This window comes from Jaculus jaculus, chromosome 5, assembly GCF_020740685.1.
Source record: "Jaculus jaculus isolate mJacJac1 chromosome 5, mJacJac1.mat.Y.cur, whole genome shotgun sequence".
NCBI lineage: Eukaryota > Metazoa > Chordata > Mammalia > Rodentia > Dipodidae > Jaculus > Jaculus jaculus.
In genome coordinates, this window is record NC_059106.1 from 90,280,683 (window position 1) to 90,308,618 (window position 27,936).

At 40.3% G+C, this 27,936-nt stretch overlaps 1 pseudogene; it reads right to left on the bottom strand.

The window, feature by feature from the left end:
* Nucleotides 1-481: 481 nt before the first annotated feature.
* Nucleotides 482-27,905, bottom strand: LOC123460681 (annotated as a pseudogene).
* Nucleotides 27,906-27,936: the final 31 nt, after the last annotated feature.

The window sequence follows — 27,936 nt, forward strand, 5'->3', positions numbered from 1 at the left end:
ACCCTGGGGGTTGGGCTCACCCTGGGGGAAGTATTCCTCCATTAGTTAATCCTTCCTGGAAGCAACTTCAGAGACCCACTTATGAGAAATGTCTGTGGATTCCTAAACAGATCAAGTTGCAAGTTGATACAAATTTAACCATCACAAGTCCTCCCCTTGTCAACTTGACACCAAACAATATGTCCTTGTGTCATACTTAATTTCCAAATGAAGACAGTAACAAAGTCATAATTCCACCTAACTATCCCACATACAACCAGAAATGCACAATCTCTCCCCCACCATAAAAGCAAGGTTTCTTGAGGAATGCTTAGTTTCTAAGATAATAGGTCAAATACAAATTCAACAGCAGTTAACTAGCAATATGATATTAATCTGTGTTAATTACCTAGTAGAGAAATAGAAGAACAAAAGTATCTTAATATTGGTGTAGATATATATAAACACTCTTAACAAGGTAGGACAGAAATACTCATGCCATTTACAGTCCTCATTTATGTAACTGGTCATGTGGCCTTAGCTGGTATTTGTAACTGCATTCCTCTACTACCCATTCTGTATTTCCTCCACCTTCATCAAACACCTCACCAGGTCTGGGTTCTTTACCTGGAGGAGTGACCCATACCTTTATTCCTGAAGGATCTGGGTCATTTGGCACACTGCTTGATTGGGTTGTTGCAGTTGTCCATTGAGTTTGGCAGGACATGATAAGACTAAGAGATGCCCTAAATGATCTCCTGCACTCAAGACATACTCTTCCTTACCTCCATTGTGGAGGAGTACTCTAATTTCCACGGTAGTCCAAATCAATCACCCCTGCTAACACTTTAATTCCTTTCTCGACCTGTTCACTCAAGGACATCAGGAGCCCAAAGTGGCCAGGGATAAGTCTGAGTTTCCAGTTCAATGGAATGTTCTTTGTACCTCCTGGCAAAATGACTCCCCCCTCTGGAATCAAGACCTGTAGGCCAGCAGAGAATAAAGTTGTGGGAACAGGAAGAAAAAAATTGGATAATGGGCCACTTAGTGTGATGGTAAGTGAGACCTTTCCCATTACCACCCCTTGGTTCCTGGACCCATGAATCTGGGCTATAGGAGAAACAGCATCACATATAGGACACTGATTCAGAGGATATATAATCTGCTGGAGGACAGTTCCCCAGCCTTCAAAGTTCTTGCCACCTAGTTGGTGCTCTAGCTGTTTCTTTAAAAGGCAATTCCACCATTCTATCAAGCCAACTGCTTCAGGATTGTGGGGCACATGGTAAGACCAGTGAATTCCATGATCATGAGCACACTGCCATACTTCCTTGGCTGTGAAGTGAGTTCACTGGTCAGAAGCAATACTGTGTGGAAAACCATGATGATGGATAAGGCATTCTGTAAGCCCATGGATGGTGGTTTTGGCAGAACCATTATGTGCAGAAAACAAAAATGCATACCCAGAATAAGTATCTACTCCAGTAAAGACAAAATGCTGCCCTTTCCATGATGGAAGAGGTCCAAAGCAGTCAACCTGCCACCAAGTTGCTAGCTGGTCACCCTGAGGAATGCAACCATATTGGGAGCTCAGAGTTAGTCTCTGCTGCTGGCAGGTTTGGCACTCAGCAGTAGCCAAAGCCAAGTCAGCCTTAGTTTATGAGTCCATGTTGTTGGGCCCATGCATAACTTGCATCCCTGACACCATGTCACTTTGTTCATGGACCCATTGGGCAATGACAGGGATGGCTGAGGAAAGATGTTGACCACTATTCACAAAATGGGTCAGCTTATCTTCTTGATTATTAAAGTCATCCTCTGATGAGGTCACCTGATGAGAATTAACATGGAACACAAGTATCTTTATATCCCTTGCCAATTCAGGGAGCTCTATCCACATATACCTTCCCCAAATGTCCTTCTCACCAATTTTCCAGCTGTGCTCCTTCCAAATCCTGGATTATCCAGCCAAACCATTGGCCACAGCCCAAGAATCAATGTATAACCACATCTGGCCATTTTTCCATCCAAGCAAAGTGCACAACCATGTGCACTGCTTGTAGTTCTGCCCATTGTGAAGTTTTCCCTTCACCATAGTCCTTCAGAGTTGTCCCAAAAAGGGGCTGTAATGCTGCAGCTGTCCACTTCTGCCAGGTGCTCACATAACATGCTGAACCATCTGTAAACCATGCCCTTGTCCTCCCCTTCCCAGTCACTTGATCATAAGGCACACCCCATGATGCCATAGTGCATGCTTGGGGACATAAGGCATTGTAACAGCAGTAGCAACCCTAGGCAACTTTCTCATGTAACTTCTTTGTACCTTCAGGGCCTGCTTGAGCCTGATCATGGATATACCACTCCCACTTGATGATGGACTGCTGGGTTCATGTCCAACTTATGGCCTGATGGGTCAGATAACACCCAGCTCATATGTAGCTCAGGTAACATAGTAACTTGATGGTCTATTGTCAAGTGTTAAGTTTCTACTAAGGCCCAATAGCAGGCCTAGAGCTGTCTCTCAAATTCAGATGACAGCAGGACATTTCTGCATAATCCCAAGGGCATTTGCTGTGATGCACCTATGAGGGCCTGCCAAAGACTCCAAACAATATCCCTATCCACCACTGACACCTCTCAAAAATCATTGGATCTGGGGCTGGAGAGATGGCTTAGTGGTTAAGCACTTGCCTGTGAAGCCTAAGAACCCTGGTTCGAGGCTCGATTCCCCAGGACCCACGTTGGCCAGATGCACAAGGGGGCGCATGCATCTGGAGTTCATTTGCAGTGGCTGGAGGCCCCGGCACACCCATTCTCTCTATATATATATCTGCCTCTTTCTCTCTCTGTCGCTCTCAAATAAATAAGTAAAATAAACAAAAAATTTTTTTGAAAAATCATTGGATCTGCTGGAACATATGGCCCAAGTGGCACAGCAGCCTGCACAACAGCATAGACCTGTTGAAGAACTTCTCTTGTTCTGGGCCCCACTGAAAACTAGTAGTTTTCAGAGTCACTTGCTATATGGGATGGAGTAACATGCCTGAGCGAGGAATGTGCTGTCTCCAAAATCCAAATAAGCCTACTAGATATTGTGCTTCTTTTTAGTGGTTGGAGAGGCCAGGCATAACAACTTATCCTTCACCTTAGAAGGAGTATCCCTGCATGCCCCACACTACTGAACTACTGGAAATTTCACTTAGGTGGAAGGTCCTTGAATTTTGGATGGATTTATTCCCCATGCCCTGATGGTCATATGCTGTACCAGCAACTCCAGAGTGGCTGCCACCTCCTGCTCATTTGATCCAATCAGCATAATATCATCAATATGATGGACCAATGTGACACCTTGTGGAAGGAACAGTTGATCAAGATCCCTGCAAACTAAGCTATGACACAGGGCTGGAAAATTAATATAATCTTGAGGTAAAACAGTAAAGGTGTACTGCTCACCTGGCAAATTGCTTCTGGTGGTCCTTGTGGACAGGTATGTAGAATAAAGCATTTGCAAGATCAAATGAAAGCTTCATACCTGGAGATGTGTTAATCTGCTCAAGTAAAGAAACCACATCTGGTACAGCAGCTGCAGTTGGAATTACCACCTGATTAAGTTTCTGACAATCCATTTGTCATTCTCCATGATCCATCTGTCTGCTGGACAAGCCAAATAGGAGAGTTAAAGGGAGATGTGCTGGGACCAACCACCTCTGCATTCTTCAAGTCTTTTATAGTGGTATTAATTTCTGCAATCCCTCTAGCGATGCAATATTATTTTGGGTTCACTATTTCCCCTGGTGGAGGGAATCCCAATGGCTTCCATTTGGCCTTTCCAAGCATAATCTCCCTTACTCCACATGTCAAAGAACCAATGTAAGGGTTTTGCCAACTCCTACATATATCTATCCCAATTATGTATTCTGGGACTGGGGAAATAATCACAGTATGAGTTTAGGGACCCACTGGATCCACTGTCAGTCTAACATTTGCCAAAACTCCATTGATCATCTGACCTCCATAAGCACCTACTTTAAGTTGAGGCCATGATGCTATTTGGGGTCTCCTGAAATCAATGTCAGTTCAGAGCCAGTGTCCAGTAAACCCAGAAAGTTCTGATTATTTTCTTTCCCCAAGTGTACAGCTACCCTAGCAAAAGGTCACATATCTCTCTGAGGAAGGATAGGACTAAGTTTAATAGTTAAAGTTTGGGAAATTGTGGGAGGGTCCTTCCTTGAGGGGACTCAGCCATCCTTTCAGTCAAGGGGCTCAGGATCTGTAAACTGGCTCAAGTCTGGAAACTAGTTAAGAGGCCTTGATTTTCTGCTGCTATATTTCAAATTGGCCTTTTGTTTCTTTGCTCTGGAACTTTTCTGCTTGTACAGATCAAGTGGGAACTTAGTAGGCTTTTTATCTATTTCACTCCTGGAAACTCCATGATTAATCAGCCAGTACCAAAGGTCTACATGAATCATATAGTCATAACATCAGTTTCCCTACGTTGTCCATTACAGTAAACAAGTTCATCTCACCTTTGGAGATTCAATGCTGCCACTTGGCCCTTGTTACTCCAAGATCCAGTTAGATCCATTGCATCTAAGTCACCTAATGAACCACTACAGCTCCCATTATGATGTCTTCTTTACATAAAAAAAACAATGATTGGGCACTGTAAGTAGGCTCATGGTCCCCACACAAATCCATTTCTAATAGTCTTAGTGAAGGGCACATCTTCTGGACCCTCCCATTGTTGAGGAAAAGATGAAATTACATGGAAAATGCATTCCACCCTTCTAAGTTCTCTATGCCTTTTAATCCCTTCAACATTAAGCCAAGGAATATCAGGCAGTTTAAGCTCATTCACAGTAGGGCATCTTTGGATCCATACTTCAGCCAACCAAATAAACTTTTCATACCTCTTCCAACTGCATGAGCTGCAGTGTTAAATCTAAAATCTCTGCTCAATGGGCCCATTTCAATAAATTCAGCCTGATCTAATCTTATATTAATTCCACCATCATCCCACACCCTTACTATCCATTCCCACACATATTCCCCATGCTTCTGCCTGTACAACTCAGAAAGCTCCTGAAGTTCTTTAGGGGTGTACCTCATCTCCTCTTGAGAGGGTAAAACTTCAGGGGTGTAGGTAGGAGGGGGATGCAACTGCCCCTAAAGAAGGGGAGGTCATACTCTCATGCAAAACAACTGAAAGTTCTGAGAGTTCAATGTCCCCAGATTCTTCAGCATCTTCCCACACATCCCCATCTCAAGTTATATGATTCCACTATTTTCAAATCAGTGCCCTCACTTTAATTTCTGATAGTCTGTGAGGCTGGGATTTGAGCTTATGTTGCAAGTTAGCCTACCTCACAATGAGAGTTTGTGTTTGGTTTTATGTAATTTGAGCCCTGTTCTGGCTAGAAAGGAGACTCTCCTCCAGGGCACCCTTAGAAACGTTCAGATGATGTATGTGAGTCTTAAGGTTTTTTTTTTTTTTTTCTTTATTAGCTCCTGCTTTTCTCTTTATAGTTTATCCAGAGATGATAGACATAACCATTAGCATCATTCATCTTACTTTTCCACAAATATTCAAAATTCTAGATACAGAGTCACTAAATTTCTTGCTCTTCACAAGATATGACTCAAGATCACCAAATACATCTATCTCATAGGGTTCTTTAAATACTTCACACCATGTATTGAGTGCCCTCCTTATTACCAGTAAAAATGCTTTCCCTATTACAAGTAAAAGCACTCTCCTTACTACCAGTAGAAATTTTAGTAGCACTGAAGTTGGAGAGCACCCAGCCTATTAGGAAGCTCCATTCTTACAATTCTGTTTCTCTAGAACCACTCCTGGTACCACAATATGTATTAGTCAGGATTCTCTAGAGGAACCGAACCAATAGAATGAATTGCATTAAAGGGGAATTTGTTGGATTAGCTTATGATGAGAGGATCAAATTGGCTGCAGTTTACAGCTAAACCTAAGTTTCAGTTTCCCAGAGAGGCAGACAAGACTTCTGGGAAAAACCATAAACAAAGGGCTGTTAATCAACAGTGACCCTGACATGTGGCAGGGAAAAATAGTCACCCAGAGGCCTGAGTCCTGAGTCAGTTCCTGCAATACCTCTGGACTATGACCAAAAAAAGGACTTGCCTGAGATAGCAGGCTCCAGGGCTGAGTCAGTTCCTTCAAATTCTCTAAAATATGTCTAAACATCTCCAAAGATGGTAAAATCTGGGCCACAGCCAATCAAAGGTGTACAAATGTAACTGCTGCTTGCTTAACCAATCACATTAGAAGATGACCTAACCCTCCTAAAATTCCCCTAGCTGTGTTTAAAGGGGCCTGCATGCTTCTCTCAGGGTCACCATTTTGTATGAATGGTTGACCCCCGCATGCTGGTTGATTCTGCAGAATAAACACTCTATGCTTTTACATACTATTTGAGGCTGGGGAGTTTCTTCCACAATTCTCAGACCCTTACAATTCCAACAATAGCAGGTTGCAGGCCTGAGACTCAAGGAACCTGGTAGATGCTCGGTTCACGAAGCTGAATGCCTCAGTAGTCCCAATACAGCACTGAAGGCCTGGAGACTTCTTGGAGAGCCACTGGTCTCCAGTCCATGCTGGTCTTCAGTCAACACTGGAAAGCAGAAAGCAGCACCCACAGCCAGTTGGGGGGAAAGGGTACTTTCCTCCCCAGAGCTTCTTTAGATAACCCCCCCTCCAAGAGGTCACCAACTCTGGGGGCAGGGCTCACCCTGAGGGAAGGATTCCTCCTTTAGTTAATCCTTCCTGGAAGCAACCTCAGAGACTCACTTATGAGGAATGTCTGTGGATTCCTAAACATATCAGGTTGACACAAACTAACCACCACAGTTCCAGAACATATTTTAATAGAAACTAATCAAGAGTAGTCAGCAAGTGGTATATAAGGGAAAAGAGACCTAATTTATTGTTTAGAGAGCTCAATGCAGGTGGGGGACCTCATATTGCCAAGTGCATTGTGAGGAAAGCAGGCATATGTGTAGCTCAAGCCAAGCAGAGTCCCAGGTTGCTAAGCTATCCTTAGGCTTGCCTATCTCACTGTGAACACAGCCTTGTCTGGCCCAGTGGACTAAGTATCAATCACTGTCTCTCTGAAGGCCCATTTCCTCAGTAACTCCTGTCCTTTCTCTATTGTTCTCTAGAACATGAACCAGTGCAAACTAAGTGTCCTTAATGTTTCATATGTGCCAGCTTCTCAGGAATCAATTTCTCTCACAGTGCCACAGATTATGCAGCCTTGTTCTTAAAGAGGGTAGTTATGCTTATCAGTTTCTCTACTTTCACCACAGTCAGGCATGACCCCTTTTTGACTCCATATGCCACAGGCTCTCTTGTTTCTTGTTTTAACATTTTTTTTCCAATTCAAATAGCTCAGAAACAGAGTATTCCCTGATTATCATAGCTTCCTGAGGTGGGCCAGTATTAAAGCCCCCATCTGAATTCTGTGTTACAGATTTCCCTTTCCTCTGAATTAAAGGTCTGACATGAGATATATCTTATATTATTTCTATTTCAACCCTTCATCAAGTTTTTGGATCCCAGAGGGAGTATTTAGCAGAGATCTAATTTGTACTCTTTTCCTTACTTCCACACCTATTCATAAGAAAGAGCAAACCAACACCTCCTTCTCATTCTTTTCTCTATTTCTCCTGTCAATTAAGAGGGTAACATCCATGTGTTGTCTTTTTTCCTTCTTATTGTAGTTCCTCCCTTGCATGGGCAAGTTCTTTCTAAGTGCAAATCTCAGCCTCAGTTGCATGTCTTACTGCCAAGAGCAAGGCACATGTGATTGAATCCACCAAATGGTTGCAAGCTCATATATTCTAGTCTGTCAGCCATCTTTTGAGGTACCCCATGCTTCCATGGGACTCATGCATTCACTAGGAAGGGTTGGACCATATTGCGCTGAAGTAGGTGGTCACTCTGGAATTCCTTCTGTAGTTGCATGTCATTTTCCTACAGCAAGGACAATGCACCTGTCACAGCAGCAAGATGGGATGTCATTCCATGCCACATGGGAGAAGAAGCCATATCAGCATTGACCCTGGGTCTGCTTCACCCCCAGACAGCTTAGCTTTAATTCCACATGTCATCCACCACAGCACAGATATGAGTGCTCCTCGCCCACTTTTCTTGAGTTCCTCATGCCCCACATTCAGGCACCAAGTGTGCACACTTTTCCTGGAAATGATCAAACATCTACTCACCTAGATAGAGCACCAATAGAAACTAAGAAAGCATTCTACCCATGTTTATCTCCATGAATCATTAACTCCATGAACATGGGTGAGGGGTAACATACAGGAGCATAGACAACTATAGACAGTTACAGCACTGAAGAAAAAAATGTACGTGTCTGTTCCCCCTTCAGAAGAGGTAGCCCCAACAGCCATTAGAGTATTAGGAATACAGCTCAGTCTGACTTCTTCAAGCTTAATGGGGCCAATGGGTGAGGCAGTTGGGGTAGCCCTCCAGTGGGTCTATTCTGTAGGGCCCCAAAAGTTTACTGGTGGTCTTATAGAGTGTGAAGATACCTGCCCAGATAAAGACTTTGGTGGGGGGGGAAACTGGAGAAATCAGGGAGAAGCCGGCATTGGGTAAATTGTGGTTTAGAGAGGCCCCCAGACTGTGGCTCCCAACAGTAAAGAGTTCCAATTGTGAGTTAGGAGTACTTATCTTTCAAATCCAGATGAAAGGAGAACACTTTCTCCATAACATCTTTACCATTACGGAGAGGTGCTCCCTCCTCTTCTGGTAAGTATGTGGCTGGGTTTAGGGTTAAAGTAGCCTCCACTTGAACCCAGGGTTCCTGTTCATGTAGAATTTCAGATCTTGGAGGATGATCCAGGGAACCCAGGTAGATGGCATTGGACTGTCATAGAACCACCTGAGTGTGGGATAACTGTAGATGAGAGAATACTAGGTTGAGATTGCAGTTAAACACACAATGTCCCCCAAATAGCAGAACTATTACCAGAAATGATAGGCATGATTCTCTTTCATCATAAAGATCTAGAAATTTACCATATGGTGTGGTCTGTACCTGTTCCTATAAAGCAAATGAAATATTAGCAGAATTAACAAGAATATATATATGTATATATATATACACACACATACATCATTTAAATTTAATAATGGTACAGATGCAATTGAGTCACAGTGAGCACATCAATGTAAAGTTACATTCTGAGCTGTGATGATTAAATTCTTTAAGATATACCTTACTTCCGGGCTATATTTTTCCATTGAGTGCTTAAAACCAAGTTGGTGGCCAAAATTTAATTTTATATTGTAACTTTGAAGGTCAATTGTGGTTTTTAAGGAACACTTTTAGGGATCTGAGAGGAGCTCTATGGCTCTCTCAGCATTTGTGCTCTCTGCTGGAATGAGTCAGGGCTGTGCTGACAATGTGGCTTCCCTTCCCTTGGAAGCATTAAGGGTGGCCCCATCTGTTTTGACTTTCCCTCTGCAGATTGTATATCGATTGGAATCCATTCCTGGGTCTCCATGTCTTCCCTAATCAAGAAGATAGGTGGCTTACCAAGAGCTTTAGGACCTTCTAGAGAAAGATGTGTCCCATTATCTTCTGAGCCCTTTTGACCTGGAGGGGTTGGGACCAAAATATTGGGTACCCTTTTAACCCTAAATTTCACATTGGTTGTTAAATGCAAGAGAAAACTGAGAATATACAGTATGTCTGCAACTTTTGTCTTTAACAAAACAGATCTACTTAAAGCATCATAGTAGAAAAATAAAAAACCTTAACATTCAGTTGTAACATTTAACATACATTGTTTAATGACACGGTAAACAGTTGTTTCCTAGTTATTCCTTTTTTTTTATGGGGGGCGGGTTTCGAGGTAGGGTCTCACTCTGGCCCAGGCTGACCTGGAATTCACGATGTAGTCTCAGGGTGGCCTTGAACTCTCAGCAATCCTCCTACCTCTGCCTCCCTGAGTGCTGGGATTCTAGTTATTCCCATTAATTCTATCTAAATTGGGTCAGTCTCACCTTAGGCACCTTTCAAGGTTTAACTATGGTCCCCCTTTCTTGAAAAATCAGGGCCCATTATTACCTCAGAATCCCTCTGAGGTTTAATTGCAGTTCCCTTTTCCTGCCTGATCAGAGGCCAGTGCCACCTCAGAATCCCATCCGGTCTTTGGATGGAATCTCCTGTGTGGAATCAGCCTGTGCCAGTCCCTGTCTGTCTATCCCCCATCTCAATTCAGCTGGTGAGAGCACCAGTCCCAACCCTTGCAGTCCTCTTTTGGCCTCCTGGAAGTAAACCTTGTAACCCTTTTGAGGTATGCATTTCTCTGTTCCATGGGTCATAGGCAAGTTACAAGGCCTAGGAGTGGCAGCCCCTATGACCAACTGGGATATGGCAGCAAAATCTTGCTGGGGCCTCCAGAAATATAGGAATTTCTGGGTGTCAAGAAAACAGCAGCCTGTCAGGTGAGAGAGAGGAAGTTTATTTATGCCAACAAACTCCTTAATGGCATAAGCCCTGAACTCAAGTTTGTTAGGGATTTTAGAGTATAAGCAAGCAAATGTTACAATAGCGCATATGTGACAATTGAATGAACAGCTTACAAAAGATTTACAAAATCTGAAGTTTGGGAAATAAAAATTACAATGGGGTGTATGTGACAGTTAAACACGCAATAAACCACTTGGGACAAGGGCAGCCTCCATTGCCATACCCCTTCATTCTTTTCTTATCTCATCTTGGGTGCTTTCCGCTTTCCAGTGTTCAAGTTTTTTGCAGCATATTTCTACTGCCACTACATTATAAAAATATCTTTCTGAACCTTATCCTCTGGTCTATAGACCTTATTCATTGAAATCATAAAATAAGAATTCAGGAACACTCCAAAATTATTGGTGCATTGGCAGAGGAACCACAAAATTATTATATCATCAGGTTCTGGGTTCACAATAGAGAACTCTGATACAGATAGTGTTTTGGGGACTCTAGGTTTTCTTTAATGCCAGTGAAAGAGTTGCAGGGCTCAGAGTAAGAGGGAAGGGGACTCTGAAGCAGGAGCAAAGTGGAAGTAGAAGGGTACTCTGAACTACCTCATGCAAGTAGAGAGGAATTTTTAAGCCCTTTGGGGGCAAAGAAGGAACAGGGGAATATCCTGCATTGCACTGCATGGGGTGTAGGAGAGAAGGATTGAAAGGCCTGCAGTGAGCAGGTTGGCTCGACTCCCTGTTGAATTCTTTTGGGAAAGTAGCACTGATAGCTGGGAAGAAGTTGCCGCTTTTCCTCTCAGTTCTGATGCAGGAAGGCTTAGTCAATTACCATGATAGAGGGTGAAGAGTCTATGATCCCAGACCTAGTCTAAGAATTCAGGGAGGCAGGAAAGACAACTCTTGAAATCTCATTTTCCATAAAAGAAGGTAGCTTCAGAATTCAAGCCTTGTTAGAGCATAGCTGGTAGAGAGCTCTGAGACTCACACCATGCACTGCTTCTGGTTGGTTGTTTTGTCCTAGCAGCAAAAACATTGACTGCTAAAATGGCCTATTTATGCTTGGAGAGGGGCAGGGCATCATGAGGCCCTCACGGCCTTCATGATGGACTGTTATAGGCCCAATCTTATGTAGGTCTCCTGTGGATAATCACAGCTTCTGACAGTTCAAGAGGATAAGGAGCATGTTGTATATGTATGACAGCATTCTACAATGTCTGTCTGGCTGTAGTGGTCATAGTCCACAAGTCCATGAGAGCAATAGGCAGCAGACAGCAGTGTAGATCTTATTCCTACTCCAGCATTGTCCTGGTTTTGGTAGGCTTTGGGCTCATAGTACAATGCATCTTGATGGCAATTGTGGTCTTAGTCATGACATAGAAGTCTGAGTATGGCTCATAAATGGTAACTCTAGCTATAACTAGGGAGAATACTGTAATGCCTGACCACGGGTTACTAATGGTATCTAATAAGTGAGAAATCTGAGCCTACTCTAGGCCAAGAAAGAGGATTTGAGATATATATTATTCTTCCTAGGAACTCTACTGGCTCTTTCTAAGCAATACTTAGTGTAGTGCAGGGACAACTGAGCTTGATCTACTGGCTCTTTCTAAGCAATACTTAGTGTAGTGCAGGGAAAACTGAGCTTGATCTACTCTTTAGTACTGAAACAATAGTAACAACAATAGGAGATTACTGGAAAATCAGAATCCAGGGGTTGGAGAGGTGGCTTAGCAGGTAAGGTGCTTGTCTGCAAAGCCTAATGACTAAGATTTTATTCCCTAGTTCCCACATAAAGCTGTATGCACAAAAAGTGGTACATGCATCGGGAGTTTGATTGCAGCAGCTAGAGGTCCTGGTGCACCCATTCATTCTCCCTGTTCTCTCTCTCCCTCTCTCCTTGCAAATAGATTAAAAAATATATCTCTTTAAAAATCGAGACTGGAACAATCCATTGCTAAAGTAGTATACTTTACTGAAAAAAATAAGAAGTCAGCTTAGAGGTTTTGGAGTAGGTAGAAAGAAAAATAAAGCCAGAATACCAATACTAGAGTAAATATAATCTGTCAATGTCCACATAAAATTGCATATAAGCAAATATCAATAATTTGAGGAGGACTTCTGGGTAAAATGGCAGCTTAGGAGAACCAGCCTAGGGAGGGATTTAAGTAAAACCCCAGCAAAATACACTCTTCTTCTGAAAAGTGAAGGTGTATAGGTTATTCTTAGGCACGGCCGAGCAGTTGGAGAGATCAAGACCCACCACAAAGGAAGAAAATGGCCAGAGTCCCGCTGAGGTGATCACAGCCCACGATTGGAGTGCACCCATGCAGGACAGTCCCACCAGGCAGGCCAGGCAGCGGCAGAAGCAGCAGAGATCAAGCAACAGATTTTTCAACTTCATCAGTCTTCTTGCAAAGTTAAGAAATCTGAAGGAAAGACAACTGAGATGAACTAAAGAGCTACTGAAAGTGCAAGCAACTCCAGAAGTCCGAATTCTCCCATCCCCCACCATCAAAACGGTGAACCTCCAGCATTCGTCCCCAGTGGCAGCTCATCCAGCAGAGCAGATCAGAGGTACAGCTGCACAGTACAATACAGAGGGATCAAGGCAGGCACTCAGAATTGGTGAGATTGGAAGCCAAAAGGTAACAAGGCTGACTGACCAAAAAAAAGGTACACAGTCCCGCAAGAGCTAATCTCTCTTTCCTTGTCAGGGCATGATATGGGATATATATTCTTGGATTGCTTTACCATTTTCAAATAACCTGTATTTGGGGGTTGAATTTTATTGCCTTTGGTATATATATAAGTATATCATTTTGCTTCTGTCATTATTGGGGGCAGGGTCTGATCCAGATCCAGATTGACCTGGAAGCCAATTCAGAACAGAAATATCTACCTCCCAGCTGATAAGATTAAGGGTGTAGAACAACACACACCCTCAGGGATTTTCGCTTTATATGACTATCTGTTTGTTTTAATCCCCACAATTGCATACTTTGTGCTGGTTTTTACTGATTGTGTATATTACTCAATTGAAGTTTAGAATTTGCCAGTAAATTATTCCACCCATTCCACTAGGATACTTGCTTAGCAAGCAAACTCATAACCTAGGATTACTCCTGTGGCTTGATTGGTGGACAAGAGCTACACCTGGCACCTGAGGGTATATAGAGTATACACCTGGCACCTGAGGATACATGGAGGTGGACTGCCATATCTGAAAACACTATAGATAAGTAGAACCCAAGCATCAAATGAATTCAGGATACAAAAGTCACTACAATATAATATAAGAAACTGAAAGAATAAATTTAACTAAGGAAGTGAAGGAGCTCTACAATGAGAACTTTAAAACACTCAAGCAACAAATTGCAGAAGGCACAAGGAAATGGGAAGATATCCATGTTCTTGGACTGGAAGAATAAATATTGTGAAAATGTCAATCTTGCCAAAAGCAATCTATACATTTAATGCAATCCCCATTAAAGTTCCAATGGTATTCTCCACAGGAATAGAAAAAAAAATTCATTTGGAAGCACTAAAAACCTTGAATAGCCAAAACAATTTTGAGCAACAAAAATAAGGCTACTGGTATCACCATACCTGATTTTAAGCTATATTACAAAGCCATAGTACCAAAAACAGCATGGCATTGGCACAAAGACAGACATGTAGATCAATGGAACAGAATACAGGACACAGATGTTAATCCAGACAGCTACAGCCATCTGATTTTTGACAAAAATATTCATTGGAGAAAAGACAGCCTTTTCAACAGGTGCTGCTGGTATAACTGGATATCTATATGTAGAAAGATGAAAATAGATCATTGTCTTTCTCCATGCACAAGAATCAAATCCAAATGAATCAGGGACCTTACTATCAGACCTGAAACTCTGAAATTGCTAGAGGAAAAGGTAGGGAAAACCCTTCAGCATATTGGCATAAGTAATGACATTCTAAATATAACTCCAATTGCTTGGAAAATAAAACCACTAATCAACCACTGGGATCTCATGAAATTACAAAGCTTTTGTACAGCAAAGGACACTGTGAATAGAGCAAAGAGACAACCTACAGAATGGGAGAAAATCTTTACCAGTTACACATCTGACAGAGGATTAATATCCAGAATATACAAAGAACTCAAAAAACAGAACAATAAGAAATCAAATATTCCAATCAAAAAATGGGCTATGGAACTAAATAGAGAGTTATCACCAGAAGAAATACAGATGGCATATAAACATCTAAAAATGTGTTCTGCATCCTTAGCCATCAGGGAAATGCAAATTAAAACTACCTTGAGAGTCCATCTCTCTCCCACCAGAATGGTTACCATCAAGAAAACAAATGACAATAAATGTTGGTGAGGTTGAGGTAAAAGAGGAACCCTTCTGCACTGTTGGTGGGAATGTAATCTGGTACAGGCATTGTGGAAATCAGTGTGGAGGTTCTTGAGACAGCTAAAAATAGATTTGCCTTATGATCCAACTATAGCACTCCTAGCCATATATCCTAATGACTCTTCTCACTACCTTAAAGATACTTACACAACCATGTTTATTGCTGCTCTATTTGCAATAGCTGGGAAATAGAACCAGCCTGTTGCTGTCCAGTTCGCATTGCTGGTAGAAATCACCCAACCAAGAGTAGCTTCTGGGAAAAAGAGGTTTATTTTGGCTCACAGGCTTGAGGGGAAGCTTCACGATGGCAGGGGAAAACGATGGCATGAGCAGAGGGTGGACATCACCCCCTGGCAAACATAAGATGGACCACAGCAACAGAAGGGTGTGCCAAACACTGGCATGGGGAAACTGGCTATAAAGCCCATAAGCCCGCCCCCAACAATACACTCCCTCCAGGAGGCATTAATTCCCAAATATCCATCAGCTGGGAACCTAGCATTCAGAACACCTAAGTTTATGGGGGACACCTGAATCAAACCACCACACAGCCTATATGTTCATCCACAGATGAATCGATAATAAAGATGTGGTACATCTACACAATGGAGTTCTATTCAGCAGTAAAGAAGAATGAAATTTGCAGGGAAATGGATGGATCTGTAATGATTATACTAAATGAGGTAACCAAGGCCCAGAAAGCCAAACGTCATATGTTCTCTCTTATATGTGGATCCCAGCTACAACTGTATAGACTTGTGTGTGATCTGGAACCAATAATCTGTAGCAGAGGCCCATCAGCTAGAAACAGGCTGTAAGGGATGGAGGAGAGGGAAGGACTTAAGAGGATGGTATTGTATATATGTAAGAAGAAGAACAGATTACAGAGAGGGGAAAGGCCTAAGCGAGGTTGGAGGAAGTGATCATATAAAAGAAAGATGGGGGGGCATCAATCAAAATTCAAGATATGCCGAATAAGACATATGAAAATCTACTTTTTTAAGTAATGGCACATCCAGCGGCCATAGATTGTTACTTGAGAGTTTTCAGTGCCTGGGATAGGATACCTCCCAGCAAGTCATTGGCCAGGGAGGTCTATGTTGCCTAAAAAACATTATAGACTATTGCCAAGGACATTGGTTCCCAGTGAGAAAAAGGTAGTAAGACCCTATTGCTGAAGACTTCACATGCCTGAGTGGCAAAGTCACTGAGAAATCAAGCTGGTGTTGAGCTGAAAACCTTCTCCCTGTAGCCCAGCCAACTGAAAGCTGGAAAAAACTGCACTGTATGCAGTCTTATGGGAGACAGAAGTCATCAGTGGTGAAAACAGTGGACACTAGAAACCTCTAGTTTGGCCAGACAGGCCAAATATCTGAATGAGTGGAATAGTGGCATGTCTTCTCTGGGAGAACCAATGGCTCTGTGATTGGACTGAAGGCCCATTCTATGGGAGGGAATATGTGCCTGGTACTGAAACCTAATCAAAAGCCTATGGCAGGAGAGGTCATGAGCCTTAGGGGTATAAAGCCCGCTCTTGTCTGGATAAATGCATATATTACTCTCACCAAATGCCCTGAAATCACTACACTTAACATTCATACTCATATATTAATGCTACTCTCACTTCTGGTTAGAGAAGTTTCTCTTTTCAGATGGCGATGACCACTGGGATGACCCAAAAGGCAACATAGTGCTGAGAAGAAGGGACGGAGGAGTGTCCAGCACTGTAACATCTCACACCCTTCAAGGCTCAGGGTCCATTGCGGAAGAGGTGGCGGAAAGAATGGAAGAGCCAAAGGAAAGGTACCACTCGCTACATACAACTGTCCAGACAGAATTTGGATTTGATATCCAAAACCTCACAGTGCCTAGAAATACCCACACAAGACCCTCATTATAGGAGGAAAAGATGATGACATCAAATTAAAAGAGAGGCTAATGGACAGAGGGAGGGGATATGACAGAGAGCAGAGCTATGGAAGGAGAAAGTGAGGGAGGGGAGGAGAGAGGAGGGGAGGGAGGGAATACCATGGTTTGTTGTCTGTATGTATAGAAGTTGTCAAGAAAATATACATACATATATACAGTTTGAGGAAAGCATAGCTGCACCAAACAAGGTGACAGTAACTGACCAGCTAGAGAGATAATAGTATGGGATAACTCTCAGAAAATTGAAAATATTCCTTTTTTGGAAACTCAATGAGCTTGAAGAAAATACAGAAACACTTCAATACTTAAACAGAGAAACTTGGCAAAGGAATGAAATTTTTAAAAAAGTGAGAATTCTTGAACTTAAGAATATGCTCGGAACAAAAGACATGATAGAAAACATCAATAATAGTATAAATCTAACAGAAGAAATGAGTAAGCAAAATGGCAGGCTATTTAAGACATAGCTGGAAGGCAAAACAGGAAAAAATGAGGAGCAATGAAAAGAGCCTGGAGGAAATCTGAGGCAGGATTAAAAGAGCAAGTATGCAGGTTCTCAAGATCCAAGAAGGACACAGTAATGCCAAAAGGGCAAAAGGCATCTTCAAAGAAAAATAACAAAAACTCAAACAAAGAAAAGTAAAAATACCTAGGTATAAGAATATCAAAGGGCACCAATCAAATATAACTTAACCAAGCTTCCCTCAAGGCACTTATAATAAAGCTTTCAAAGGTGAAAGATAAGCAGAAAATTCTTAAGACTCTAAGAGAAAAACATAACACATAAGAGCACCCAAATTCACCTGAATGTGTTGTTTCTAAGCAGAAAGCCTCTAAGCCAGCATGAGCTTTTTGTAGTACTGAAGGGGAAAAATGTCAACCTCTATTGCTGTGCTGACAGAACTTGCTCTTTAGAAAAAAAAATGAAATAATCTAGGTAAGCAAAAGCTGAGAAATGTGTCTGTACCCGCCAATTCCACAATAAATACTAAAGGACACTTTCCAAATTGAAAGAGACACTTAAACAAGAAGAAAACTTGGGGAGGTATCAAAGTCACTGACAAGAGTAACTATGCAAATAAAGTCATAATTCCCTAATATTGTAAGCATAGAACATAAACCAACCATAATGTTAATGAAATGGTAAACAAAATTAAAATAATAAGCACATTAATATGTTAAAAGATAAACAGCATAGTAATATGTAAAATAGCACATCAAAAATTGAAACAGATGGGCTGGAGAGATGGCTTAGTGGTTAAGTGCTTGCCTTGAAGCATAAGGACCTCGGTTCGAGGCTCGATTCCCCAGGATTCACAATAGCCAGATGCACAAGGGGGCGCATGCATGTGGAGTTCGTTTGCAGTAGCTGGAGGCCCTTGTGCACCCATTCTCTCTCTCTCTATCTGCCTCTTTCTCTGTCACTTTCAAATAAATAAATAAAAATCAAGAAAAACATTAAAAAAAAAAAAAGAAAGAAAGAGTCAGGCATGGTGGCACACGCCTTCAATCCCAGCACTCGGGAGGCAGAGGTAGGAGGATCACCTTGAGTTCAAGGCCACTCTGAGACTACAGAGTGAATTCCAGGTCAGCCTGGGCTAAAGTGAGACCCTACCTCAAAAAAAAAAAAAGAAAAGAAACAGAGCTAGAAATGTACCTCAGTGAATAGCCCTTGCCTAACATGTGCAGAACTGTAAATTTGATCCCAGAACCACAAAAAAATAAAATGTGGTGAGATAGAGTATAATTTTCTTTTTAGTATTGTTATAGTCAGCTTTGTGCTGCTGGCAGAAAGTACCTGACCAAAAGCAGCTTATGGGATAAAGGGTTTACTTTGACTTACAAACTCAAGGGGAAGCTTCTTGATGGCAGGGAAAACCGTGGCATGAACAGAGAGAGGGTGGACATCACCTACTTGCCAACATTAAGTAGACAACAGCAACAGGGACTCTGGACCTGAGCCCAAGCCATTGACAACAGAAAGACAGATTTGGGGTTGGAGAAATGTCTTAGCATTAAGGCACGTGCCTGTGAAGCCTAAGGACCCAAGCTCCATTCTCCAGGTCCCACATAAGCCAGATATACATGGTGGCACATACATCTCAAGTTCATTTGCAGTGGCTAGAAGCCCTGGCATGCCTATGCTACCCCCCCCCTCATCCTCTCTCTGTCCTTAATAAATAAATAAAGAAAAAGAAAAAGAAAGACAGATTCAAACTTTTCCCAATCAAGAGTCATCCTGGGGGACAAGAAATCCCCCGGTTTTCTTCCTCACCCTCCTCCTCCTCCTCTTATTCTTCTTTCTCCTCCTTACTTTTCCTTATCTCTTTTCTCCTTTTTGGCTATTATTATAGTGGTATTTATATTTTAATTAAATTTTTACATCTATTGTTATTCAATTCCACCTCTTTTTCTTTCCTTTTGTAACTCTTTTATGATCGCACTCCTATTACAGGAACTATAGTCATACTGACAAAAGGAGATATAGCACTTGGACGAGTTATATATAAATTTTTATGGGTCTTTTGCCTCCTGTTCTTTCCTTCTCTTTTATTGTTCCTTTATTTAATATCTAATTTTATGGACTAGCATTTTTCTCCCCTGGTGTCTCCTTCTCTATTTTTGCTTCTTTTCTCTCTTCATGAGACAAGCTCTTACATATGGCATGGGCAGCTCTGGAGCTACCTGCCTCCATCTCCTGGTCACTGATACTCTATAGGTTAGCAGATTGTGTTTCTTTTTCACTTTCTCCTCTCATACTACCATTAACTGGAGCTTCCTTATCTCTTACTTTTATTGCTCCCCCCTTGTATTTCCTTTTTTTCCTCCTGTTTTTCTAATTAGAATTGCTTACCATACTCTAATTATTTTCCCTATATTTGGTAACTAATATCTGAGTATATATCACAGTGTCCTTGTTACTCTAAGCCCTAAAAATTATTGGCATGGAAAGGTGATTGTTGTTAACTGAATGTTATGATAGTTTCAAAGCAGATTTAGCCATAAGTTCTGGCTGTTTCTAAAGTTGTTATCTATACTCAAATGGTTCTCAGGATCATACCCAGTACCCTAAGCATGTGGGCTAAGGCTTTAAATACTGAGCTAACTACCACTCCAGTGAGAAAAAAACTACACCCCAAGCCAACCACAACCTACTCCCACTTACACATTGGAAATACTGCAACTGAAAGAACATGGTTGATTTCCAATTAATTACCTAATCCCAGATGCACAAATCTCTATTCAGAAAGGTAAACGATGTGAAAATCAAGGCAACATGATTCCTTCAAAATTTACTTCTTTTTTTTTTTTTTTTTTTAGCTTTTTATGCACATGGTCACTTTTGGTGTCTGGCCTAAGTGCACTGTTTGGGAATTGAATCCAGGCCAACAGGCTTTGTAGCCAAGCACTTATAATCACTTAAACCATCTTTCTAGCCCTTTTTTACTTTTTTATTGAAACTTTCATCCATTTACACAATGTACCCTATACCTTGATCATAATACTCTCCCACCAGCCTTATTTGTTCCCCTTTGCTCATTTCCCTTCCAATGAACCTCCTTTTTCTTCCCAACTAGTGTCTCTTCTATTTTGATGTCACTTGTGTTGGGCTTCTCTATCATCCATGACAACATGTTCATGGGCCCAATGTCATGGAGGTCTTATGCAGGTAATGACAGCAGCTGTAAGGAAGTCATGAAAGCAACTAGCCACTATGTCTAGAACACAGCTTTCCAAAGCACTCCTTCCCTCTCTGGCTCTTATATTCTTTCTACCACCTCTTCCACATGGTCCCTTAGCCTTGGGGGTTTGACAGAAATGTTTCATTTATTACTGAACACTCAATTGTTACTTCTCAGCAAAATGATGGGTTGTAAGTCTCTCCAGTAATTGCTGCAATCTGAAAGAGAAGTTTCTCCAACCAAAAGTAAAATCAGAACTAATATATCAGCCTAAGCCTAAGTACTTAGAAGGCAATTTGGTGGGAATAATACACCTATTTAGCCAAACAACTGTACTAGCTTCCCCACAAGGGAATCTTCCCAACCATTGGCTTTTGACTAGGTTTTCAATTTAAAACAATATCAAAGGTGAATTAAGAGAGATTAGCATAGATTCCATTGAAATACAGAGAAACATTTAGAGACTACTTTGAAAACTTATACAAAGCTGGAAAATGTCAAAGAAGTAGGTCAATACCCTATGACCAATCAAAATTAAATCAAAAGTGTATAAACAACTAAAATAAATCCTCAATGCCTAACAAGATTGAAACACTAAAAAGCCTGCTAATAATGAAAAGCCCAGGACCAAGTGAATTCACTGCCAAATTCTACCCAAAGGTGTAAAGAACAAAAAACACAAATACTCCTCACACTATTATATAAAATAGAAAGGAAAGAATTCTACCAAATGTGTTATTATATCAAGCCAACCCTTATAACAAACCCTGAACAAAGACATAACAAAAGACAAAACTATAGACCCATTTCCATGACGAACATAGTTGCAAAAATTGTCAGTAAAAGTCTTGCAAATTGAATTCAAGAACACATCAAAAAGATAAGGACTGGAGAGATGGCTCAGCAATTAAAGGCACTTGCATGCAAAGCCTGATGGCCTGGGTTTGATTCCCTAGTACCTATCTAAAGCCATATGCACAAAGTTATGCATGCATCTAGAGTTCATCTGCAATGGCAAAAGGCCCTGGTATGCCCATACTTATTCTCTCTCCCTCTCTCTCTCTCTTTCTGTCTGTATTTTTCTCTCTGTCTCTCCCAAATAAATAAATTATTTTTTAAAAGATCACTAAGTTGTTTTCATTCCAGAGATGCAAGGTTGATTTAACATAGCAAATCAAAACTATTCAGCACATATATAGATTTAAGGACAGATTCCACATGATCATCTCAATCGACACAGACAAGGCCTTTTGACAAAGTTTAACATCTCTTTACTAAAGTTCTAAAAAATCTAGGAATAAAAAGGAACATGCTTCAATATAATAATTACAAGCTTATAGCCAACATTATACTAAATGAAAAAAATCAAAGAATCTTTCCTTTACAATTTGTAATGAGACAAGAGTACCCATTCTTTATATTCTTAATACAATTTCAAAGTCTTAGCTAGAGCAGTAAGACAAGACATAGAATAAAAAGATTACAAATAGGAAAGGAAAAGGAATTATTTCTATTTACAGATGGCATATTTCTATATGTAAAAGACTCAAAAGACTTCAAATTTTCAAGGAAAGTAACTTTTCTATATATCAATAATGAACTCACCAAGAAAGGAATCATGAAAAAAATTACAATCACAATATCTACAAAACAAATAATTTGGACTAGATCTAACCCAAAAGGTGAAAGACCTCTACAATGAGAACATCAAGACACTGAAGAAAGAAATTGAAGATGATGATAGAAGATAGACTGTGCAGGATGGAGAGATGGCCTAGCGATTAAGCGCTTGCCTGTGAAGCCTAAGGACACCAGTTCGAGGCTTGATTCCCCAGGACCCACATTAGCCAGATGCACAAGGGGGCACACGCATCTGGAGTTCATTTGCAGTGGCTGGAAGCCCTGGCGCGCCCGTTCTCTCTCTCTCCCTCTCTCTCTCTCTCTCTCTGCCTCTTAATCTCTGTGTTACTCTTAAATAAATAAATAAATAAAATTTAAAAAATAAAAAAAGAAGATAGACTGTGCTCACAAATAGGCAGAATTAATATTATGAAAATGGGTATATTACTAAAAGTTGTCAATAAATTCAAGGAAAGTTCCATCAACATCCTAGTAATATTCTTCACAGAAGTAGAAAAATCCTAAAATTTATGTAGAAATACGTAACAGTTTGAAGAGCCAGAGAATTCTTTAGCAGAAATTAATATCAAAGGTATCATGATACTTGATCTCAAATTTTATTAGTGAGCTTAGAAATAAAACCAACATGGTATTAGCATAAAAACCAGCATGTAGACCAATGAAACAGAATATATGTCCCAGGGCTGGAAAATGACTCAGCAATAAAAGGTTCTTGCTCACAAAGCAAGCCTGACAGCCTGGAGTTGAATACACCAGTACCCAGATAAAGCCAGATGCACAAAGTGCATACAGAATTTGTTGGCAGTGTCAAGAGGCTCTGGTTGGTCTCTCTCTCTCTTCCTCATTCTACTTGCAAATAAATAAATATAAACATAAAAAAGAATATAAGATCCCAAAAATATACACACAATTACAGCTACCTAATTTTGGACAAGCCTATAGAAACAAACACTAAGGAAAGGGCAGCCTTTTAAATAAATGATGCTGGGAAAACTGGGTTTCCACAAGTGGAAGAATAAAAGTAGGCACATATTCCTTATCTTGCACAAAAATTCTTTACTATAAGACCTGACGCTTTGAAAGTACTAGAGCAAACCAAGCTAAACACCTCAAGATATAGTCACAGGCAAGCATAGTCTCAAAAAGACTCCAAAAAGCACAGGAAATAATCCTAAATATTAACAAATAAGATAACATGAAATTTATCTCCTCTACAGTATAGTAAGCAATAACTCAAGTAAAGAGACAGCTTCCCATATGGGAAGGAATAATTTCCAGCTACATGCACATCAGACAGAGGATGAATACCAAGAAATATAATGACTTGCAAAATTTAAACACCAGAAAACCAAATCACTCAATAAGTAAGTGGGCTAATGAACTGAATAAGCGGTTCTTGAAAGAAGAAACATAGATGACCAATAAGTATTTGAAAAAGTGTTAGCCATCAGGGAAATGCAAATTAAAACTGCTTTGGGATTCCAACTTGTCCAAGTCACAATGGCTGTCATCTAGAAAACAAATGACAAGTGCTGGTGAGGATGTGGAGAAAGAGAAACCCTTATTCATTACTGATAAGAATCATTATAGAAGCTCCTAAAAAAAAAAAAAATGGAAAGATAAGCGTGTGGTGGCACACACCTTTAACCCCAGCACTTGGGAGGCAGAGGTAGGAGGATCGCTGACAGTTCAAGGCCACCCTGAGACTACATAGTTAATTCCAGGTCAGCCTGGACCAGAGAGAGACCCTACCTCGAAAAACAAAACAAAAAAAAAAAAAAGACACCACACAGGTACTTGTTTATCTATGTTTATTGCTGCTCCAGTTCTCAAGAACCAGGATGTGGAATAAGCTTTGATGTCCATCAATAGATGAATAAAGAAGATATCATACATAAACACAATGAAATTTTATGCAGCTTGAAAGAAAAAATGAAACCACAGTATGTTTAGGAAAATAGATGCAAACAGAAACCATTATGTTAAATGAAATAAGCCAAATTTTGAAAGACAGATACTATGACTTGTCATATACAGAATCTATATTTAAAATTATATACAGAAATATATAGTTACATGTTTGTATATTCATGTGTATTTATGTGTCTGTGTGTATATGTCTAAGTGACAAAACTAGAATAGAGGTCATGAGACAGAGATGAGATCCCAAGCAGATGGAAGATAGAGCAATAGAATAAAGGTTAAGGAAGCAAAAGTTGAAGCTAATGGGAAAGGAGGTGAAAGAAACCAGCTGGAAAGGAAAGAACACAGAGGACATGGTATAGGGGGAGGGGAACATTGAAAACAAATTGTAGCAGCACATTTGTATGAAGGTGTTGGGCTGAAGCTCATTTGTATGCTAACTTTAAATTTAAATTTTAACAAATAATTCTGAAAATAAACAATGACAAAGCATTTTTACCATCTATTGATACTGCCTCAGTGCCAAGAGTTCTCCCTTCATATTTATAATAGAAGATGTTCAGTACTATTTTCTTGGCTTACCATAGTTACACCATTTTACTATAATGTCTCCATAAATACCCTCCCCAAACTCATCTTTAGTTATAAAAGACAATGCTTTATATGCTTCAGGTAAAACCTTTTTAAGCATACTTTTTGCCTTAAAGGCAAGTATTATCATAGCATGTCAGTGAATATTTGTTGGGGAGCAAAAGAAAATAGCTCTTTTCTTTTTAACTTTATTAGAATTCTTGAACAGTTTTTTAACCTCTCTGGAATATTTCAACTATATTGAAGTCATTTGTTACTCTGGGTTTTAATGTCATGTTTCTTCCTGTAAAACAATAATTTTGTCATTTATTACCTTTATTTCATTCCTTATTAAATTTAGACTGGGCCAGCAGACTATTAGAGACAATGAAATAAAATATTTTTTTAAAATGAGATTTGCCACTCTTTTAAAAATGAAAAAGAGTCAGGGTAGATGGCTCAGAGGTTAAAGGCACTTGCTTGCAAAGCCTAACAGCCAAGGTTCAATTCACTAGCCACTTACATAAACTTGAACAGGCATATATTTGCAATAACAAGAGACCCCCACACACCAATAAATAGATTAATTATTTTAAAAGGAATGATTAGAGCAAGTCATGATGGCTCACACTTTTAATTCTAGCATTCAGGAGGCTGGGGTGGGGAGGAGTACTATGAATCTGAGGCCAGCCTGAGTTCCATGTCAGTCTGGGCTACAATAAGACTCTGGTTCAAAATCAATTTAAAAGGAGAAAAAAAAAAACCTAGACATGTTGGTTAAAATAATAATTGTACCAATTTCTGTTCATTTCTGAGTCAAGTTAAGCACTTCAATACCAATCAGACTCTCTTCCAATTCTTTGAATAGATTACAAAGGAGGAAAGTGGATCAATCATCACAGTTTCTTTTTCAAAGACAAGCCCAACCAAAAAACTTTAGGGGGAAATTATCCCTCCATCCAACTAGCAAAAGAGCAACAATGAAGACACATCCCATCATGATGGATAATGTAATTTCCTAATACAGACTTGAAGGATCTGTAGTGCAGGAACTCATGATACTGTTGGTGGAAATGAGTTCTCTACTTAAAGCACTGTCAGTAGCTTTCTTCTGACACAGAAACCCACCCCAGCACTGTGAAAAAAGAAATATTTTGGAATCAGACCTGCTTCCAATCCAAATCCCTAGTAGTTATGTGAACATAGCATATTCCTTTATCACCAATGAGAAAAGACATGGAAATACACATATATACATATCACATTCACCAAATGTGAAATAAATATGACAATATTGATTAAAACTGGAATTTTTATGATTCAATTAGATATTGTGCAAAAAGATGGGCCTTTACAGCTGTTGATAGTCATATTCTATGAAAACTATGTTCTTTACAATATAACTGGCATTGTGAAAAGAACAGCATCCAAAAACTTCTAAAATACTTAACACATGGTTTAATTTAAATGTTAAGTAAGGTTTAATTTAATAGAATATTAATATAGACTTCATTTAGAATTACTTTAATTTAAATATCAAAAAATAGGCCTTCCTGTGCCTCCCTGGAGTATGGACTCCTGGACTAATCACTAACAGTCCCCAGCCCTGGGCATTGGGTAGGCCACCCAGGGTCCAGGTGCGCACTCCTGCCCTTCCCCCCATGTACAACCCTGGCCCCTACTCACTGGAATTTGGTGCTGACCTCAGTCCACTTCCCTGAGTAGGGCAAAGAAAAGAACAGAAAGTATACCAACTCCTGAAGACTGAACAGCATACATTTGCAGTCAAATGCTCTATCACTGAGCTATACCCCCAGAACAGCATACATTTGAACAAATGAATCAGTCATTGAAAAATCGAAAAGTTCCTAGAACTGAATGATGATGGAAACATGAGATACCAAAACTTATGGGACATGATGAAAGCAGTCTTAAGAGGGAAGTGTAAAACTCTAAATGTCTGCATTACAAAAATAGAAAGATCTCATTCGAATGCATACACACACACACACACACACACACACACACACACACACACACACACAATCTGTATTGGAGCATAATCTGACTGGGCACATGGAGACTGGGCTAGAGTGGCATTGAAGGTGGTACTGTGGGCATCCAGAATGTGGTCTTTATATTCCTTCTGCAGTTTACTGTTACAATTGCTTTAGATCCCACTTCCAGACACAGTTTTTACTCTCTTTGCTTTCAATATCGTCTTTAAGACTGAGTCTTACCCTTGCATCTTCTGCATGACTCCAGTTTTTTTCTGACTCTGCTGGAAGCTTCTTCCACCTCTTTACAAGCAGCAAGCAGGCACTGCAAATGTCTCCCAAGTCACCCTGCAACCCAAAACATCTTGGAAGTCCTCCTTTTCATAACGCTTGCTGTCAGTGAATGGAGAACTGGTAGACTTTGCTCTGCAAATACAACTTCAGTGCATCTCTGGCTTGTGAAAGCCAAACATCTTTTCTTCTGGGCAATGGATTTCCAGAATCAGAGGGGTCCCCACAGTATTCTCTTCAATCTGCTGCCTGCACCAGGGTCTCACTCCAGCTCAGGCTGACCTGGAATTCACTATGTAGTCTCAGGGTGGCCTTGAACTCATGGTGATCCTCCCACCTCTGCCTCCCAAGTGCTGGGATTAAAGGCATGTGCCACCACACCTAGCAAGTTTTCATATTGTGTTTAAAATATTATCAACTATCAAGTCACCAAGCTCAACTTTACCCCTCTACCATGTAAAATTACATAGCAAAAGCAAATGACTGGGGTATTTTAGATTATCTAAGACACTGATTCCTTCCAACTGTATGTACAACTGAAGTCTGATTTGTTAAGTTAAAGATACACACTTTGAATTAGATAAATATGCTTGATACATTGTAAGGAAATATATTGTAAGGAACTATAGAAATTATCCCTGAAATTATAGTATATATTGTAATAAGTAGTAAAACAGTTACCTATAAGGAAGATATTTTTTACTAAAATGCTTTACCAAGAGATTTTCTAAACTTTTTCCTAGCAGTACCTAAGAAAATGATAGCTAATGATCTTTTCTATTTATTTCACTCTAAAATCTGGTTTATGAAGAGAGGGAAAAATATTCATCAATAGAACTATCTAGTGGTATATATGATTTACAAAGCTGAATATGCTCAAAATTTCTAGTCTCCTATTTAATCTCCATTATAAAAGACATACCTTACTTGCAATTTGCCATTCTATCTCCATGTTGACGGAAACTCATATTGTTCACTTACTT